Source organism: Ambystoma mexicanum, chromosome 10 (assembly GCF_040938575.1).
Source record: "Ambystoma mexicanum isolate Mex_15411 chromosome 10, UKY_AmexF1_1, whole genome shotgun sequence".
In the NCBI taxonomy this organism is placed as follows: domain Eukaryota; kingdom Metazoa; phylum Chordata; class Amphibia; order Caudata; family Ambystomatidae; genus Ambystoma; species Ambystoma mexicanum.
Window position 1 is genome coordinate 48,749,621 of NC_090932.1, and position 21,419 is coordinate 48,771,039.

The following is a 21,419-nucleotide window of genomic DNA, read 5'->3' on the forward strand; positions in this document are numbered from 1 at the left end:
AGAACAAGCAGATCATTGGTGCTCACAGAACAAGCAGATCATCGGTGCTCACAGAACAAGTAGATCATCGGTGCTCACAGAACAAGCAGATCATCGGTGCTCACAGAACAAGTAGATCATCGGTGCTCACAGAACAAGCAGATCATCGGTGCTCACAGAACAAGTAGATCATCGGTGTTCACAGCACAAGCAGATCATCGGTGCTCACAGAACAAGCAGACCATCGGTGCTCACAGAACAAGCAGATCATTGATGCTCACAGAACAAGTAGATCATTGGCGCTCACAGAAAAAGCAGATCATTGGCGCTCACAGAACAAGCAGACCATTGGCGCTCACAGAACAAGCAGAACATTTAGAGCTCACAGAAAAAACAGACCATTGGTGCTCACAGAAAAAGCAGACCATTGGCGCTCACAGAAGAAGCAGATCATTGGTGCTCACAGCACAAGCAGACCTTTGGTGTTCACAGCACAAGCAGACCATTGGTGCTCACAGAACAAGCAGACCATTGGTGCTCACAGAACAAGCAGACCATTGGTGCTCACAGAACAAGCAGATCATTGGCGCTCACAGAACAAGCAGATCATTGGCGCTGACAGAACAAGCAGACCATTGGCGCTCACAGAACAAGCAGACCATTGGTGCTCACAGAAAAAGCAGAGCATTGGTGCTCATAGAAAAAGCAGACCATTGGTGCTCACAGAAAAAGCAGACCATTGGTGCTCACAGAACAAGCAGACCATTGGTGCTCACAGCACAAGCAGATCATTGGTGCTCACAGCACAAGCAGATCATCGGTGCTCACAGCACAAGCAGATCATTGGTGCTCACAGAACAAGCAGACCATTGGTGCTCACAGCACAAGCAGATCATTGGTGCTCACAGCACAAGCAGATCATTGGTGCTCACAGAACAAGCAGAATTGGTGCTCACAGATCATTGGTGCTCACAGAACAAGCAGATCATTGGTGCTCACAGAAAAAGCAGACCATTGGTGCTCACAGAACAAGCAAATCATTGGTGCTCACAGAAAAAGCAGATCATTGGTGCTCACAGAACAAGCAGATCGTTGGCGCTCACAGAATAAGCAGATCGTTGGTGCTCACAGAACAAGCAGATCATTGATGCTCATAGAACAAGCAGATCATTGATGCTCACAGCACAAGCAGATCATTGGTGCTCACAGAAGAAGCAGATCATTGGTGCCCACAGAACAGACAGATCATTGGTGCTCACAGAACAAGCAGAATTGGTGCTCACAGATCATTGGTGCTCACAGCACAAGCAGATCATTGGTGCTCACAGAACAAACAGATCATTGGTGCTCACAGAACAAGTAGATCATCGGTGCTCACAGCACAAGCAGATCATCGGTGCTCACAGCACAAGCAGATCATTGGTGCTCACAGCACAAGCAGATCATTGGTGCTCACAGAACAGACAGATCATTGGTGCTCACAGAACAAGCAGACCATTGGTGCTCACAGAACAAGCAGATGATTGGTGCTCACAGAACAGACAGATCATTGGTGCTCACAGAACAAGCAGACCATTGGTGCTCACAGATCAGTGGTGCTCACAGAACAAGCAGACCATTGGTGCTCACAGATCATTGGTGCTCACAGCACAAGCAGATCATTGGTGCTCACAGAACAGACAGATCATTGGTGCTCACAGAACAAGCAGACCATTGGTGCTCACAGATCATTGGTGCTCACAGAACAAGCAGATCATTGGTGCTCACAGAACAGACAGATCATTGGTGCTCACAGAACAAGCAGATCATTGGTGCTCACAGAACAAGCAGACCATTGGTGCTCACAGAACAAGCAGATCATTGGTGCTCACAGAACAAGCAGATCATTGGTGCTCACAGAACAAGCAGATCATTGGTGCTCACAGAACAGACAGATCATTGGTGCTCACAGAACAGACAGATCATTGGTGCTCACAGAACAAGCAGATCATTGGTGCTCACAGAACAAGCAGATCATTGGTGCTCACAGAACAGACAGATCATCGGTGCTCACAGAACAGACAGATCATCGGTGTTCACAGCACAAGCAGATCATTGGTGCTCACAGAACAAGCAGATCATTGGTGCTCACAGAAGAAGCAGATCACTGGTGCTCACAGAAGAAGCAGATCACTGGTGCTCACAGAAGAAGCAGATCGTTGGTGCTCACAGAAGAAGCAGATCGTTGGTGCTAACAGAACAAGCAGATCATTGGTGCTCACAGAACAAACAGACCATTGGTGCTCACAGCACAATCAGATCATTGGTGCTCACAGAACAAGCAGATCATTGGTGCTCACAGAACAAGCAGACCATTGGTGCTCACAGAACAAGCAGATCATTGGTGCTCACAGAACAAGCAGACCATTGGTGCTCACAGATCATTGGTGCTCACAGAACAAGCAGATCATTGGTGCTCACAGAACAAGCAGATCATTGGCGCTCACAGAAGAAGCAGATCATTGGTGCTCACAGCACAAGCAGATCATTGGCGCTCACAGAAAAAGCAGACCATTGGTGCTCACAGAAAAAGCAGATCATTGGTGCTCACAGAACAAGCAGACCATTGGTGCTCACACAACAAGCAGATCATTGGTGCTCACAGAACAAGCAGATCATTGGTGCTCACAGAAAAAGCAGATCATTGGTGCTCACAGAAAAAGCAGATCATTGGTGCTCACAGAACAAGCAGACCACTGGTGCTCACAGAACAAGCAGATCATTGGTGCTCACAGAACAAGCAGACCATTGGTGCTCACAGAACAAGCAGATCATTGGTGCTCACAGAACAAGCAGATCATTGGTGCTCACAGAACAAGCAGATCATCGGTGCTCACAGAACAAGCAGATCATCGGTGCTCACAGAACAAGCAGATCATCGGTGCTCACAGAACAAGCAGATCATCGGTGCTCACAGAACAAGCAGATCATCGGTGCTCACAGAACAAGCAGATCATCGGTGCTCACAGAACAAGTAGATCATCGGTGTTCACAGCACAAGCAGATCATCGGTGCTCACAGAACAAGCAGACCATTGGTGCTCACAGAACAAGCAGATCATTGATGCTCACAGAACAAGTAGATCATTGGCGCTCACAGAAAAAGCAGATCATTGGCGCTCACAGAACAAGCAGACCATTGGCGCTCACAGAACAAGCAGAGCATTTAGAGCTCACAGAAAAAACAGACCATTGGTGCTCACAGAAAAAGCAGACCATTGGCGCTCACAGAAGAAGCAGATCATTGGTGCTCACAGCACAAGCAGACCTTTGGTGTTCACAGCACAAGCAGACCATTGGTGCTCACAGAACAAGCAGACCATTGGTGCTCACAGAACAAGCAGACCATTGGTGCTCACAGAACAAGCAGATCATTGGCGCTCACAGAACAAGCAGATCATTGGCGCTGACAGAACAAGCAGACCATTGGCGCTCACAGAACAAGCAGACCATTGGTGCTCACAGAAAAAGCAGACCATTGGTGCTCACAGAAAAAGCAGACCATTGGTGCTCACAGAAAAAGCAGACCATTGGTGCTCACAGAACAAGCAGACCATTGGTGCTCACAGCACAAGCAGATCATTGGTGCTCACAGCACAAGCAGATCATCAGTGCTCACAGCACAAGCAGATCATTGGTGCTCACAGAACAAGCAGACCATTGGTGCTCACAGCACAAGCAGATCATTGGTGCTCACAGAACAAGCAGAATTGGTGCTCACAGATCATTGGTGCTCACAGAACAAGCAGATCATTGGTGCTCACAGAAAAAGCAGACCATTGGTGCTCACAGAACAAGCAAATCATTGGTGCTCACAGAAAAAGCAGATCATTGGTGCTCACAGAACAAGCAGATCATTGGCGCTCACAGAATAAGCAGATCATTGGTGCTCACAGAACAAGCAGATCATTGATGCTCATAGAACAAGCAGATCATTGATGCTCACAGCACAAGCAGATCATTGGTGCTCACAGAAGAAGCAGATCATTGGTGCTCACAGAACAAGCAGAATTGGTGCTCACAGATCATTGGTGCTCACAGCACAAGCAGATCATTGGTGCTCACAGAACAAACAGATCATTGGTGCTCACAGAACAAGTAGATCATCGGTGCTCACAGCACAAGCAGATCATCGGTGCTCACAGCACAAGCAGATCATTGGTGCTCACAGCACAAGCAGATAATTGGTGCTCACAGCACAAGCAGATCATTGGTGCTCACAGAACAAGCAGAATTGGTGCTCACAGATCATTGGTGCTCACAGAACAAGCAGATCATTGGTGCTCACAGAAAAAGCAGACCATTGGTGCTCACAGAACAAGCAAATCATTGGTGCTCACAGAAAAAGCAGATCATTGGTGCTCACAGAACAAGCAGATCGTTGGCGCTCACAGAATAAGCAGATCGTTGGTGCTCACAGAACAAGCAGATCATTGATGCTCATAGAACAAGCAGATCATTGATGCTCACAGCACAAGCAGATCATTGGTGCTCACAGAAGAAGCAGATCATTGGTGCTCACAGAACAAGCAGAATTGGTGCTCACAGATCATTGGTGCTCACAGCACAAGCAGATCATTGGTGCTCACAGAACAAACAGATCATTGGTGCTCACAGAACAAGTAGATCATCGGTGCTCACAGCACAAGCAGATCATCGGTGCTCACAGCACAAGCAGATCATTGGTGCTCACAGCACAAGCAGATCATTGGTGCTCACAGAACAGACAGATCATTGGTGCTCACAGAACAAGCAGACCATTGGTGCTCACAGAACAAGCAGATGATTGGTGCTCACAGAACAGACAGATCATTGGTGCTCACCGAACAAGCAGACCATTGGTGCTCACAGATCATTGGTGCTCACAGAACAAGCAGACCATTGGTGCTCACAGATCATTGGTGCTCACAGCACAAGCAGATCATTGGTGCTCACAGAACAGACAGATCATTGGTGCTCACAGAACAAGCAGACCATTGGTGCTCACAGATCATTGGTGCTCACAGAACAAGCAGATCATTGGTGCTCACAGAACAGACAGATCATTGGTGCTCACAGAACAAGCAGATCATTGGTGCTCACAGAACAAGCAGACCATTGGTGCTCACAGAACAAGCAGATCATTGGTGCTCACAGAACAAGCAGATCATTGGTGCTCACAGAACAAGCAGATCAGTGGTGCTCACAGAACAGACAGATCATTGGTGCTCACAGAACAGACAGATCATTGGTGCTCACAGAACAAGCAGATCATTGGTGCTCACAGAACAAGCAGATCATCGGTGCTCACAGAACAGACAGATCATCGGTGCTCACAGAACAGACAGATCATCGGTGTTCACAGCACAAGCAGATCATTGGTGCTCACAGAACAAGCAGATCATTGGTGCTCACAGAAGAAGCAGATCACTGGTGCTCACAGAAGAAGCAGATCACTGGTGCTCACAGAAGAAGCAGATCGTTGGTGCTCACAGAAGAAGCAGATCATTGGTGCTAACAGAACAAGCAGATCATTGGTGCTCACAGAACAAACAGACCATTGGTGCTCACAGCACAAGCAGATCATTGGTGCTCACAGAACAAGCAGATCATTGGTGCTCACAGAACAAGCAGACCATTGGTGCTCACAGAACAAGCAGATCATTGGTGCTCACAGAACAAGCAGATCATTGGTGCTCACAGAAGAAGCAGACCATTGGTGCTCACACAACAAGCAGATCATTGGTGCTCACAGAACAAGCAGATCATTGGTGCTCACAGAACAAGCAGATCATCGGTGCTCACAGAACAAACAGATCATCGGTGCTCACAGAACAAGCAGACCATCGGTGCTCACAGCACAAGCAGATCATCGGTGTTCACAGAACAAGCAGATCATTGGTGCTCACAGAACAAGCAGACCATCGGTGCTCACAGAACAAGCAGATCATTGGTGCTCACAGAAGAAGCAGACCATTGGTGCTCACACAACAAGCAGATCATTGGTGCTCACAGAACAAGCAGATGATTGGTGCTCACAGAACAGACAGATCATTGGTGCTCACAGAACAAGCAGACCATTGGTGCTCACAGATCATTGGTGCTCACAGAACAAGCAGACCATTGGTGCTCACAGATCATTGGTGCTCACAGCACAAGCAGATCATTGGTGCTCACAGAACAGACAGATCATTGGTGCTCACAGAACAAGCAGACCATTGGCGCTCACAGATCATTGGTGCTCACAGAACAAGCAGATCATTGGTGCTCACAGAACAGACAGATCATTGGTGCTCACAGAACAAGCAGATCATTGGTGCTCACAGAACAAGCAGACCATTGGTGCTCACAGAACAAGCAGATCATTGGTGCTCACAGAACAAGCAGATCATTGGTGCTCACAGAACAAGCAGATCATTGGTGCTCACAGAACAGACAGATCATTGGTGCTCACAGAACAGACAGATCATTGGTGCTCACAGAACAAGCAGATCATTGGCATTGGTGCTCACAGAACAGACAGATCATCGGTGCTCACAGAACAGACAGCTCATCGGTGTTCACAGCACAAGTAGATCATCGGTGCTCACAGAACAAGCAGATCATTGGTGCTCACAGAAGAAGCAGATCACTGGTGCTCACAGAAGAAGCAGATCACTGGTGCTCACAGAAGAAGCAGATCGTTGGTGCTCACAGAAGAAGCAGATCATTGGTGCTCACAGAACAAGCAGATCATTGGTGCTCACAGAACAAACAGACCATTGGTGCTCACAGAACAAGCAGATCATTGGTGCTCACAGAACAAACAGACCATTGGTGCTCACAGCACAGGCAGATCATTGGTGCTCACAGAACAAGCAGATCATTGGTGCTCACAGAACAAGCAGACCATTGGTGCTCACAGAACAAGCAGATCATTGGTGCTCACAGAAGAAGCAGACCATTGGTGCTCTCACAACAAGCAGATCATTGGTGCTCACAGAACAAGCAGATCATCGGTGCTCACAGAACAAGCAGATCATTGGTGCTCACAGAACAAACAGATCATTGATGCTCACAGAACAAGCAGACCATTGGTGCTCACAGCACAAGCAGATCATCGGTGTTCACAGAACAAGCAGATCATTGGTGCTCACAGAACAAGCAGGCCATTGGTGCTCACAGAACAAGCAGATCATTGGTGCTCACAGAAGAAGCAGACCATTCGTGCTCACACAACAAGCAGATCATTGGTGCTCACAGAACAAGCAGATGATTGGTGCTCACAGAACAGACAGCTCATTGGTGCTCACAGAACAAGCAGACCATTGGTGCTCACAGATCATTGGTGCTCACAGAACAAGCAGACCATTGGTGCTCACAGATCATTGGTGCTCACAGCACAAGCAGATAATTGGTGCTCACAGAACAGACAGATCATTGGTGCTCACAGAACAAGCAGACCATTGGTGCTCACAGATCATTGGTGCTCACAGAACAAGCAGATCATTGGTGCTCACAGAACAGACAGATCATTGGTGCTCACAGAACAAGCAGATCATTGGTGCTCACAGAACAAGCAGATCATTGGTGCTCACAGAACAAACAGACCATTGGTGCTCACAGCACAAGCAGATCATTGGTGCTCACAGAACAAGCAGAACATTGGTGCTGTAAGAGGATTCAATTCAGCACTACAGCCAAGTTAACGCCTAGTCTAGAATACTGAATGAAAACCCTTATTGCTATATCTTTAGGTCCAGTTCATGCGTCCTGGATGACTACCCTTGTATAACACCCCTCTCTTGGAATCCCCCTGACCCCACTGAGCCAAGAAGTAGTTCTGTTTTGCAAGTTTAAAAGGTTTATTTGATAAATTAAAATATATATATCACACTTTATAATAAATTAATAATTGAATATCACACTTAATCTGATATGGTAAATATTAACAACGGAGAATCTGGCACTAGCACACTTCTTTATAATGACTAATGAGTTGACCTGAAATGGATAAGGTAGCACACTGGTAAATAGGAACAAAAGTATAATGTGGTAGAGGATGCTTTATGTAGCTCAGGTGGATGCAATATTCAATGAATGCAGTACAGAAAATACGCAATATGATTCAACCAGACAATGTAATCACTTTTCTCGGGCTATTCCCTCCCCCCCTCTTTATGCAATGCAAGGAAATGGAAGGAAAACACACAGTTCTCAGAAATGCAATCAACTGTAATTCAGTTCAATCCAGCAAGCTTACAGAAAACAGATAGGAGTTTTGAAAACACAGGCAATGCTTGGATATGTGCTGGCAATGAATGAGAAATATGCTAAATTTGCTTTTAATTCCCTTATAGAGGTTCAGGGTGAGTGGTATCTAGTTAATATTAGTCCAGGCTCACACTAGCAATGATGCAGGGATAGTTAGCAGGTTAAACGAATTTCTGGCCAATGGAAAGCAAACAGCAGCAGTTTTTACATGTGAAGAAATGGCAAATCGCGGTAAAATTCGCGGATGCGCCGAGCGCTATTACCAAGGAACCGCAAGGACTATCTCTACCGTTTTGGGGTCCCAGAAAAGCCTGGGATCTCAGCTTCCAAATGAAAGTTATTGCAAGTCTCTAGCCCAAACGGTTGCGGAGATATGAGTAATTTAGTAAAGGTCGTTTTTGGTTTTGTAAATTTTAAACGCACACTTTTTCAAAATGACAAGTGACAAATTTTTGCAGCTAGAATGACAGGTGACAGCTAGGAGGCAGTTCTACTTAGGTTAAATAGATTGAATTAGATGAATTTAAACTAAGAGATGTGTTCTGAGTTTTGCTAAGTACTCACAAGAGATTTTGAACAGGAAAGCGACTTGGTCACGGACTTCAGTCTGGTCAGGTCTTTCCGGGTTCTGCTCACAGCGCCTGGCCTCTGGAACTGCTCACAGGGGTCTGGTCTCTGCTAGGCACCGGTTCTTTGGGTCTCTCTGCTCTGGATAGATTGAAGTCTCTAGTTTGGCTTTCTGGAGTTTGATGGAGGTAAGTATGGATTTTTCCGGCAGAGCGTCCCGCTGCAAATGGATTTGGAAAGTCCCTATCTGTCCTGTCTGTCTGCTTTTATGTGTTTAGAATGTGGGTGTGTTCTAGCATCACTGACCCTACCTCTCTCTCAGCTTCTAATTGGTCAAACTTCCATTTCTTACTTGATTGGGGGAATGAAATGAAGTGTCATCATGATGAGGTCTGTTTATGATACAGAGAACCCACCCCTGTCAACTTTACACACAATCTATATCTGACCTAAAAACATATTTGCACAGGTACACATTTGTTTAAAATTACATATACATGGTGTGGCTGAATTTAGCCATGTCTATGTCCAAATCTGCTCATTCTCGGAGCTTGCATTCAAAGAGTGTACATAATTGACTTTTTAACTGCTTTTCCAATTTCCGACATGGACCCAACTTTACATACATGTGTGCAGGGGGTAGGGACATTAACTGATGAAGTTTCAGATTTTTAACATGCACACATTTAGAGTAATATCCACTTTTCCGCTAAAACCCCCCTGAACATACCACCGGTTCCTACCACGTCTTAAACTGTGGGCAGAAAAATCACAAGAATTATGGTATCATTTATAAAATTTTCACATGTCCGCTCTATGAATTATCCCCCTTTTTATAAAACCATATCCTTGCTGCAGGGGTGTGTCTTTTCAGGTCACATGGTACAGAAACCAGTCTTTCCAGTTTCTGCCAAGCCAGCTTGCTTCTCACAGGCAGTGCTCCTCCCAGCTTCTCCAGGAGGAAGCCACTTTTTACGACGTCTGTAATAAAAAACCTTTGCCTGAGTGGAGAGGGCTTTGTTCACTCTCTGGCAGAGCACAGGAAATTCAATTATCAGATAGATGGCATATCCTTAGCCTGGGCAGCAAAAGGAAGGTTGGCCTGGGAACACAGTGGTGACTCAAGTTTCACTGCTGATGGGTAGTTGCTAGGCAAAATCAAGTTCCTTAAGCCAGACCTTCAGCTAACTTTTTGTTGCTTTTAAAATAACTTGTAATTTTACACATGCAGCTAGAATGCTGATTCTAAGTGCAAAACTATGACATTTCAACAGTTACAAAGGCATGTGACACCAAACATAGGTCACTCATTTAATTTAACATTTTCGATTTTGGTGGTTTTAAATCCAGTTGCAGTTAGGCTTAAGCTGCTGACTCCATAGCATTTTTGTTATAAGCATTGTTTTTGGGCTCTTCATTTCCCAGATTTTGTAGGCACACAAAACTCCATTCTGCCAAATGTCTGCTGGTGTTCAGTGAATATTTTGCACATGTTGCAAGGTTTGAAATAGGCATTTTGACTTGCCTTCAGGGAAACAGAGTGGTTTTAAAACGCCGGCTTTTGGATAGTGGTGAGTACTGGTACTGCACCCATTTTTGGGATTTAAGAAATGAATTCCCCACAATTCTAGGTTGCATTTGGCAATCAGCATTGCCATTCCCAATGGTTTCAGACTACTGTGCGGGTAGTCCAATGGTGGTTTTAAAGCGCTTTGAAGCTAACCGGCGCTACTGTTTTTCCTTTGGCAACCCATTTCCCTCATGGCAACCCGGCCTTTCATTCTCGCACTGGTGGGTGGCAAGTGAGGCAACCATTTTGGTGGGCGCACAAACTGCGCAGCTTTCCTGGATTTCAGCGCACATGTGGGTTTTCCGCCATCTTGAATTTTCTAAGCCCACAGCACCAAATGTTGTAGCAGGATAGCTTAAACGTGGGTCAGGACACCCAACAAGTCCCCCCCACGTGACTGCACTTTGAGTTTGGGTCGATGGGGAGTCGCGTGCCCAAGGGTTTTGACCCACGCACCGGTCTGTCCGCATAATCTTCTTCCTCTTCTGTAGATGGCACAGTTCAGCATCTTCTTCTCCATCCGGTCAGATCGATCAGTTCTCCTCGCCGGTCCTGATGGGAAGATTGGGCGGTACCCCGGGCCCGTTGTGTCCTTGCTCCCGGTCTCCGGATCGTCCTTCTTGGTCATCCTTCATGGTTTCATCTCTCCTAGGATGATAAAGGAAGAGCGGCAATATCTACTCATAGACGATTTTTTTTTTTCCACCACTGTTGAGATAGTGGGGCAGCATATGCATTTCATCATAACAAAACATTACATTCTTATTTTGAAAAAAAAACAGTATCACTAGAGACAGTTTCATGTAAATCACAATATTTTAGAGACTAGATGTGGTAGGTTTTATGATTGGAACTGAATTAGTCTGATACAGTACCCGCTAGGACTCCAGAGGATTCCTCCAGTTGTTGCAGAGTGTGCCTGGGATGGCAACATTTCAACTGGTTTATGTGGACCCACTTGTCTTCCCCCTCTGCCGAACCGCCTTTGGGGATGCGGATCTTGTAGGCCACAGGGGAGATCTTATCGACGATCTCAAAGGGTCCCTTCCATGTAGGCAAAAATTTGCGCTGCTTGGCCTGGTTCCTTTGGAAGTTGTATAGATAGACCCGGTCTCCCACCTGATATTCCTTCCTGGAAGTTTTCAGGTCATAATGGGTCTTCATGCTATCAGCCGATCTTTCTAGATTCCGCTGAGCATAAGCAAAAGCATGTTGAAGGTGTTTCCTTAAATTCTCTACATACTCATGAGTAGTGGAGGCATTTATCAGTGTCTGCTCTTGGGTCCTATAGAGCAAATGCTGAGGAAGCACCATCTTGCGCCCAGTCATCAACTCAAATGGTGACATTTTGGTTGCAGATGAAGGGGTAGATCTGATAGCCATTAGGACCAGAGGTAATCGGATATCCCAACTTGGCCCAGAATCTGCCACAAACTTCTTTAATATGCTCACAATTGTCCGGTTATATCTCTCTACTGCCCCAGAAGAAGCTGGTCTATAAGCAATATGCAGCTTTCTCTTGACCCCCAGTATCTCCCACATCTTTGTCATTACCTCACTGGTGAAGTGGCTACCTCTGTCTGACTCAATCCTTTGAGGTAGACCAAAACGGGAAAAGATGTGGTTAATCATCAAGGCAGCTGCAGTTTCTGCCTTGCAATTTGGGGCTGGGAGACATTCCACCCACTTGGTAAACAAGCATGTGACGGTCAACATGTACTTATTCCCCCTAGCCGAGCGAATCACGGGGCCTACGAAGTCGATTTGTAAATCTGACCATGGCAGTGTCATTCCCCTCTTTTGTAAAGGCGCCCGGTGCGTGAGGGATGATGGCTGAAATTGTGCACACACAAGACACCCCTTCAAGTATTGGTCGAGGTCCTGCCCCATGTGTGGCCAGTATGCAACCTCTCTTAAGATTTCCAATGTTGTGTGAAACCCCCTATGACCGGCGGTGGCCGCATCATGGGCGTGACTTAACATCAGGCTTCGGAATGAGGTAGGAACCACCCACTGATCGTGGCCAGCTTTGGATTTCCTTACCAACAAACCGTCTTGGATCCGGAACATTTTGGGACATTTCATCAACACTCTTAGGTCCTCTTTCCCAATGTAATCGGTATCCGTCAGGGGAAAGTTCTCAGGGTCCTCAAGGTGCTGGTAAAATTTACCAATTATTGGATCCCCCTTCTGAGCAGTAATCAAATCAGCATCAGGGGTCTCCTTACTCCATTGTGCAATTGAGAGGTCGTTGTGAGCATTTGTCTGGGACCTAGTGATGGCAGTGACCTGGATTTCCCCCAACAGGGACTCAATCTCAATTAGATCCCCTTGGATGGCCCCGGTTTTGGCCAGCTGATCAGCTAAGTCATTTCCAGTTTTGTCTGGTCCCTCTACTTTGGAGTGACCCTTGATCTTCTTCCAATAGATGGTCATCTCATTCGAGGTGACCAGATCATCAATGTTTTGGATCAACTTCCCATGTTTCAAGGGTTTGTTGTTAGCACATAACATGCCTCTGGTTTTCCAATTAACCAGGTGCTCCACGAACCCGTTCCGTACATAATCCGAATCTGTGATTATGACCAGTTCGTGGAGTTGATGCTGGACAGCAGTGAGGATGGCTTGATGCACAGCCATCAATTCTGCCACCTGACTACTTCGGGGACCAATTTTGTATCCAGCGGAGGGTTCTGGGGACTCATTCACCCATGCATTCCCTACGCCGGCCACCAGTTCTTTCTCCCCGTTGTTGTCGACATGGTAAGAGCATCCATCCACATACACAGTGGGCATTCCCTCACACTTGTCTTCTTCAAAGACTTTGTGGGGGGAATTAAGGTATGCCTCCATGTTGTCCTTTATTTTTAGACTTTCGTCCTCGAGACAGTTTTCTCTGGCACAATCATGCAAGTCAGCCAGACCTTGCGCGAGGGGACTCTTCTTGTTTTGGCCATATCTGACCTCCACAGGAAAGCCTTGCATTGACAGAATCCAGGAAGTAATTCGGGAATTACTCACATTTCCGGCCCGGATTCTGTCACTTTGGAGATATTGCAGAGGCTGGTGTGGAGTCTCCACTATGATGTGTTCCCCCTGGATAAACGGGCGGTAATTCTTCAATGCCCACACCGTTGCCAGGAGTGCCTTCTCACAATCGTTGAATTTTTCCTCCACAGAGGATAAAGTTTTGCTCGCATAGGAGATTACTTTATTGACCTTGTCATGCTTTTGATATAATACTGCCGTCAAGCACGTATTAGAGAACCCCGTCTCCAGGAAGAACTCCTTGTTTCTGACAGGGTAAGCTAGGCAAGGCACTTGTGAGAGGCTTCTTTTGAGTTGTTTTACTGCCTCGGCTTGTTCTGGACCCCATTCCCACTTGACCCCCCCCTTCAGGAGATGAATCAGGGGTCTGGTGATCTCTGCGTAGCCCTCAATGAACTTTCTGCTGTAATTAGTCAGTCCAAGGAGGCTCCTTAGTTCCCGCAGAGTTGTGGGGTCTTTCAGTTTCTGAAGTGCTTCCACTTTCTTTTCCTGGGGACAGAGACCCTGAGGAGTAATCTCATGCCCCAAGAAATTAACACGGGTTCTACACCACTGTGCTTTCTGAAAGGAAAGTTTTGCTCCGGCGGCCCTCAACTGTGTCAGAACATAACGGATCTCCGCTATGTGTTCCTCAACAGTTGAGCTTTTGATGAGGACATCATCTACATAAGCCAGGTTACCCCTTGCACCCAAGTCGGGCATGGCCTTGTGTAGAAAAATGTTGAATTCATTGCCGGAGTTGAGGTATCCGAAGGGAGTCCGGGTCCATGTGTACTGCTGGCCCCCAAAGGTAAAAGCCAGTTTGTATTGGTCCTCCCTACTGACAGGCACGGTCCAGTACCCATTGGTCAGGTCTATTGCAGTGAATACCTGTGACCCCTGGATCTGGGCCAGCCCTTGGTCAATGTAGGGCAGAGGCCATCGGGAAGTATGGACCCGTTTGTTGAGCTCCCTGAGGTCGGCGCAGAGTCTCCACTGGCCGTTTGGCTTCAATATTCCCAGCACCGGATTATTGAAGGTGCTGTGGACTGGACGGATTGTTCCCCGGGACTCAAGGTTCTTAATTATTTCAGTAAGGGACTCCATTGATGCGAGAGGCAAGCGATATTGCTTCACAAACACAGGAGTCATGCCAGGGTCCGTGGGGATTGTGGTTGTGTGGATGTCAGTGCGGCCACAGTCATATGAGTCTACCGCACAGAGATCTTGGAAATCCAAGAAAACTTGTTTCAACTTTTGCTTTTGTTCCAGAGTCACACAGGCATCAGCTAGGTTGACTCTCTCTTCCACCATCTGCCTGAAGCCTGGAAAGACTTCTGGTTTGGCTATCTCCGCGGCCTCCTCCAGCTGGGTGGAGAAGTCCCTGGTCAGAGTGCTGATTTGGACCGGAGGCTTCAGGTGGGAAAGGCAGCCCTCATGGACCTGGAAAATCACCTCATCCCTCCTGAAGTCACAGGTCACATCTTCCTTACCATAGGGGCAGGAAGTGTACACCAGGAAGTTCCCCCCATGCCGGGTAAAAATCCTGTCTGGTGTTGCGTTGTCATCACTGTCACTGTCAAAACAGTCCTTGGGGATGGGTCCTAACAGTTCATTTACAAGATCAATGGAGAAATGTCGGTCATCAACCGCCATTCCAATGATGGTGCCTGCGGCTAGAGTAATACTCTTTAAGTCGCTGTTATCCACCTCTATTAGAATGGGGTCATGTTCTATGTTGACTAATGGAGTCGGGTTTACCCCCAACCCTTGCTGTTGGAGAGAAGCATTTAGATGTATGTAAGCATCAGGGTTTTTCAACTCTTGTCCCCTTTTAACTTTCACTTCCAGGGAGAATTGTCGGGTCCTTTCTGGGATGGTGACTTCCTCTTTAACCTGAATTTCAACTGCATAAGGTAGCAATTGAGCTGACCTAAATGCTTTTTCTGGATCATCAAAGCCCATGGGATTATCCGCTAATCGGGACCAAGCTTTGAAGTTTATTAGGTCCAAACTAATGGCAAAGCGATTGAGAATGTCACTGCCTAAGTAAAAGGCGGCAGGGACGTCTCGCACGACCCAACAATTATGGACTATGCTCTTGTTGCCAATGGAGATTTTGAGCATACACCTGCTTGGCAGGAGATGTTTGGAATTAGGTACTTCCAGGTCCATTTCCCATTTGTCTATCAGTTTGAAGGTGGGAATGGCTGGTTCTTTTGGGAGTTGGCGAAACATGGCTTCGCTGATGAAGCTCTTACCGTTGTTCACACACACTCGAGCGAGAACAGAGTCCTTCCCATCATTTAACTGAACAGGGATGAACAACTGCTCTCCAATTTGCTGAATATCAGCCAGGCTCTGAGCTGATTTCACATCTTTCTGGACTATAGGAGTGGGAGTTTCAGATTGTGGATTGGTATAGAATTTCAGAGTGTTTCCTTCCAGCGTGGAGTACCACTTTAGACTGGAAGGAAGGTTGATTTTCAGAAATAGAGAGGACCCCCCATCACCAGTCTGTTGTCCTACTGCTATTACTGTCACGTCTGGAATTTGGCTATTCTGGAAGTGAAATTCTACTTGGTCAGATTTTTGTTCAACCATGTGGCATGTGCCGTTTAAACTAACATGGTTGGCACTCTGTTTTAATTTTATTGGTCGGCTAGTCTGGGTCCAGAGGACCTTGTTTACGCAATCTATTAGGGGTGACAACCTTCTCAGGAGGTCATTCCCTAGTAAACAAGGGGTGCCCTCTGGGGTCACAACTATGACCGGGTGTTTCAACTTGTGTCGCCCGATCTTAATGTCCAAGTCTGCCGTCCCCTCGACGGGAATTTCCTTCCCGTCAAAGTTCTGCAGTTGTCCAGGAAGAGAGGTGAGAGGAATTTGGTAATTCTCTCCCCTTCCTGCATTCAGTTCGTCAAAGGCCCTTCTGGACAGAAGGGTAGCTTGAGATCCAGTGTCCACCAGTGCTGAGATTGTACCCTGCCCCTGTACTTGTACCGGGGCATAATATCTTCCCTCCTTCTCCTCAAGGGGGCACAGATAATGTACATTTTTGGACAACTGGTGGGCTAATTTTCTGGTTTTGGACATCGCTAGCGAGGAGATTTGGGCAGAATTCTGTGGAGAGTCTTGGGAATCTGAAAGAAAAATTTGGCAACTGGAGATCAGAGCCATTGTGGGTTCCCCTGGTTCCGGTTCTGGGCCGCCCCCCCCTTTTTGGAGGCAGTCACCAGGATGGGTTTGAACCAGGGGATTTTCTTGCTGTTGGTTCTGGGATGAGATGGTGGGCGGCGGTAGCTCAGTCTCCACATCTCCCCAGTCTGGATTTGCATCCCTAGGGACCCATTTTTCTTTGGGAGGAGTTCCCCCCTCTCTGAAGGAGAAGATCCTTTTCCCAGGATCCTCTGAGGATCCCTCTCCCTCAAATTGGAAGATCTGTACCTCCTCCTCAAACTGAGTCTGTTTGGGTCTTTTGTTTCTCCTACCCCCCCTCTGCTCCTTAGGAGGCAGACTTTCAGGGGCAAGAGATTTTGTTTCCGGTTCCTGGGTTTCCAGGGGCTGTTTACAAGTGAGGAAGGAAGCTTCCTCCAAGGCTTTACACCCCCCTTCCCTTTGTGCCTCCTCCCTGGGAACCGGTGATTTATCGGGGTGCTGCCCCCGTCATTGTTCTGGAGCACCAGGTCCAGAGTTGGGTGCGTTCTGCGCCGGCATGCTGATCTGAGGGTTCTGCTGTGCCCTCAGTATATGACCCATATCCCGCGCCATGTTTTGAACCTGGCGCTCTAACTGGGAAACCCGCTCAGGCTGATACGGGGCCCTGTTTTCTCCCCTGGGCTGATCCCGGGAAGGGTAGCTGTCCCTCCTCTGGTAGTACCCCTGGTTGGGAAGATTTTGGTACCCCTCCACCCTTGGCCTCCCCTCTCCCGGATTCAGTGGTCTGGGCTCAGGGAATTGGGGAAAGAAGGATGGATGGTTTTGGGGCTGAAAGTCGGGAGGATATCTGGGGAAAAAGTTCTGCCCAGGGTTTGGTAAATTTCTGCCCTCCTGTGGGAAGTTTGGAGGGAAGTTCCCTGGGTTAGGTGCTTGGCTGGATCCCCCCCCTTGGGCTGGAGGAGTCCACACATAACCCAGAATGGGTCTGTTACCTTTGTAGCGAGGACTTACATAGTCAGGAGAGCGAGGGACCCCATTTGTGGGGCTGCCTCCCTGGCTCCCTGTCTGTGACTGGCCCGAGGACCTTCTGGGCCTAGCATTATTAGGTGCAGGTAGGTTTTTAGGCCCCCCCATCTCCAAATCCAAAACGGGGGTGACCTTTACCTCTGCCACCTTGGCAGCAGCAGGGGTGCTGTTGGCTTTGGGGTTTTTCTGGGCATTGCTTTTATTTTCTATGGGCTTCTGCACCTCATAGATCCGGGTAGCCTGTTCAATGACCCAGTCTAAAGATCTTTTCTCATGAAAATCTCTCACGAGCTGGGTCATTATATATTTGGGCAAGGCATGGAAAAATGTATTGACAAACTCTCTACTATCTGTGCGCACCCTTCTGGTGGTTTGCGCAAAAGCACGCTTTAACTCCTGCACAAATTCTCGTGGGGCCTGATCCTCCCCACATTGCAAATTGTAGGCCGCCTTGCGAGCCTCTTGAGGATTTCTGTGAACAGAAAAATGTTTCAGGATGGCCGCCTTATATGTGGACCATCTTAAATGATTTTGGTCCTCCAGCCCCGCAAAGAAACTGGAGTATTCCGGGGAGAATGTCCACTTTACATATTGAATACAGCTTTGGCTGTCCTTCAAATGGAAAGTCTCCATCATTTGTTCAAACAACTCTAAGTGCTCCCAAACAGAATACTTAGCGTTCTTATGGTAAGGCGTGATGACGCTCCTGATCGCCTTAATCTGCTTTAAGGGGTCCTTGAGCAAGGCCCTTTTTGCCTTATTGGCCTTTTTGGTTCGGGTAACCCTTGTCCATTCTTCGTCGGACTCAGAGGCACTGCTCCCAGAGGTTCCCGTCTGTTCTTCCAGGTTTTCCCGGATTCTGCGAGCCTGGGAATGGCTGGCAGAATGTGGGGACCTGGTCTCCTGTGTCCTGCGCAGTTCAGAGGAGTCTTCAGATTCCTCCTTGCTGTCAGGATTTGATGGGTACCCCCTCCACTGACCTAACTGGGCAGAGGTTTTCAGGATGCCCTTAATGGGCCTACTCTCCTGGGGTTCCCCATTGAACTGTACTGTACTTGGGTGCCCATACCCGGATGCCCACCCCTCCATTCCTGAGTGGTACTGGCCTATGAGCCCCATACTCTTAGCTGGATAGTAATCTGCCATCCCTGTGGCCCTGTGCTCATGTGCGCCAGGGGACATGGGGGTGGTAGAGTCCAGGGACTGGGGGAGATGAAGGAACCTGATGTTAGGGCTCCTGCGGTTATGGTCAGGAGTCTCTCTTTCCCAGCGGACCTCATCTCTATCCGCCCCTGCTCCCTGTTGCAATGCAAGAGCCTGCATTTGTGCTTTCAGTTCCTCTGTTAAGGCCTTACTCGACTCTATCAGTTTCTCCTGCATCGCTACCTGTTGTTGGAGCCTATCATTGTGTTCACAGAGGGCCTCGTTTTCCCTCTGTGCTTCCTGGTTGGTCCTGGAGAACTGGGCCAGTCTTTGCTGCAGGAGGTTTACCTCCTGGGCGATGTCCCTATTGGCCTGCTCCTTTCTTGCTAGAGCATCTTCCACCCTTCTGGTGTGCTCTACCAAGTTCTGGTTTTCTTTTTGGAGATCACCCAGCCCCTGGTGGGCCAGGTGATTTTCTTCCATTTTTCTTTTTAAATGGCAGACTTCCTGGCCTAAGGCGTCTCTTTCCTGACTAAGAGCCTGCATTTGTGCCGCCAGGTCGTCCCTTTGCCTTTGGAAGGCACCAGCTTTCTGGCGCTCCTCATCAAACTCTGCCTGGGTATCCAGGTCTTTCAAGATCAGCTTGTTGCTCTCTACCTTCACTCTATCTAGATGACTTTGCAGGGTGGCTACCTGCTCCGTGCATGCCCTGTTAAAGTCTAATTGTTGCTCCAGCTTTTTCTGGCTCTGCAGTAAGGAGTCCAAACTGTCTTGGTGCTCCTTCTGCAGGGCCAGAAATCTGGTATCCTGTTCTGACTTTTCCTTTTGCAGCACATCCATATCCTCCTTCATTTTAGTGACGTACAGTCTGCTGTCATTTTCTGACTCCTGGCTCCTCTGCAGCCTCTGCTCAGAAGAGACCAGGTCAGATTGGACCTTCTCTAACACCATCTGTTGCCTATTTGCCAGATTTTGGCTTTCAGCACATCTATCCTGCATGTCTCCCATATATAGGTACAGGTATGCTGCTATCCTAACAATCTTGTCGTGCTCATCTTTGGCCTTAGGAGCCATATATAGTTCACTCAGGGCCACGTGTAATGGACCCTGATCTCTATATATATCTGACCCTGTTTCAGTGACCTGTTGCGTGATGGCCTGCAACCAGACTGTTTGGTCCTGGTGAGTCCATTCACCTCTCACAAATAGTTTGTGTAAGAAGTGCTCTCTGGCTATTTTCATATCTACCAAGGTCGTCATTCTAGAGATTGGTCTCTGTCCTGACTTACGGAAGTTAGTATTTTAGTTTTGCAGAACAGAACTTTTCTTGGAGTGTCCCTTTTGAGGAATGCTTCACAGCGTAATGCAGCGTGGTGATCCGACTGGATGTATGTATCCCGTCAGTTAGCACACTGTATTAAGCTGCACAAGTGGTATTCTAACCCAGAATCCCGGATACGAGCCCCCACTTTGTAAGAGGATTCAATTCAGCACTACAGCCAAGTTAACGCCTAGTCTAGAATACTGAATGAAAACCCTTATTGCTATATCTTTAGGTCCAGTTCATGCGTCCTGGATGACTACCCTTGTATAACACCCCTCTCTTGGAATCCCCCTGACCCCACTGAGCCAAGAAGTAGTTCTGTTTTGCAAGTTTAAAAGGTTTATTTGATAAATTAAAATATATATATCACACTTTATAATAAATTAATAATTGAATATCACACTTAATCTGATATGGTAAATATTAACAACGGAGAATCTGGCACTAGCACACTTCTTTATAATGACTAATGAGTTGACCTGAAATGGATAAGGTAGCACACTGGTAAATAGGAACAAAAGTATGATGTGGTAGAGGATGCTTTATGTAGCTCAGGTGGATGCAATATTCAATGAATGCAGTACAGAAAATACGCAATATGATTCAACCAGACAATGTAATCACTTTTCTCGGGCTATTCCCTCCCCCCCTCTTTATGCAATGCAAGGAAATGGAAGGAAAACACACAGTTCTCAGAAATGCAATCAACTGTAATTCAGTTCAATCCAGCAAGCTTACAGAAAACAGATAGGAGTTTTGAAAACACAGGCAATGCTTGGATATGTGCTGGCAATGAATGAGAAATATGCTAAATTTGCTTTTAATTCCCTTATAGAGGTTCAGGGTGAGTGGTATCTAGTTAATATTAGTCCAGGCTCACACTAGCAATGATGCAGGGATAGTTAGCAGGTTAAACGAATTTCTGGCCAATGGAAAGCAAACAGCAGCAGTTTTTACATGTGAAGAAATGGCAAATCGCGGTAAAATTCGCGGATGCGCCGAGCGCTATTACCAAGGAACCGCAAGGACTATCTCTACCGTTTTGGGGTCCCAGAAAAGCCTGGGATCTCAGCTTCCAAATGAAAGTTATTGCAAGTCTCTAGCCCAAACGGTTGCGGAGATATGAGTAATTTAGTAAAGGTCGTTTTTGGTTTTGTAAATTTTAAACGCACACTTTTTCAAAATGACAAGTGACAAATTTTTGCAGCTAGAATGACAGGTGACAGCTAGGAGGCAGTTCTACTTAGGTTAAATAGATTGAATTAGATGAATTTAAACTAAGAGATGTGTTCTGAGTTTTGCTAAGTACTCACAAGAGATTTTGAACAGGAAAGCGACTTGGTCACGGACTTCA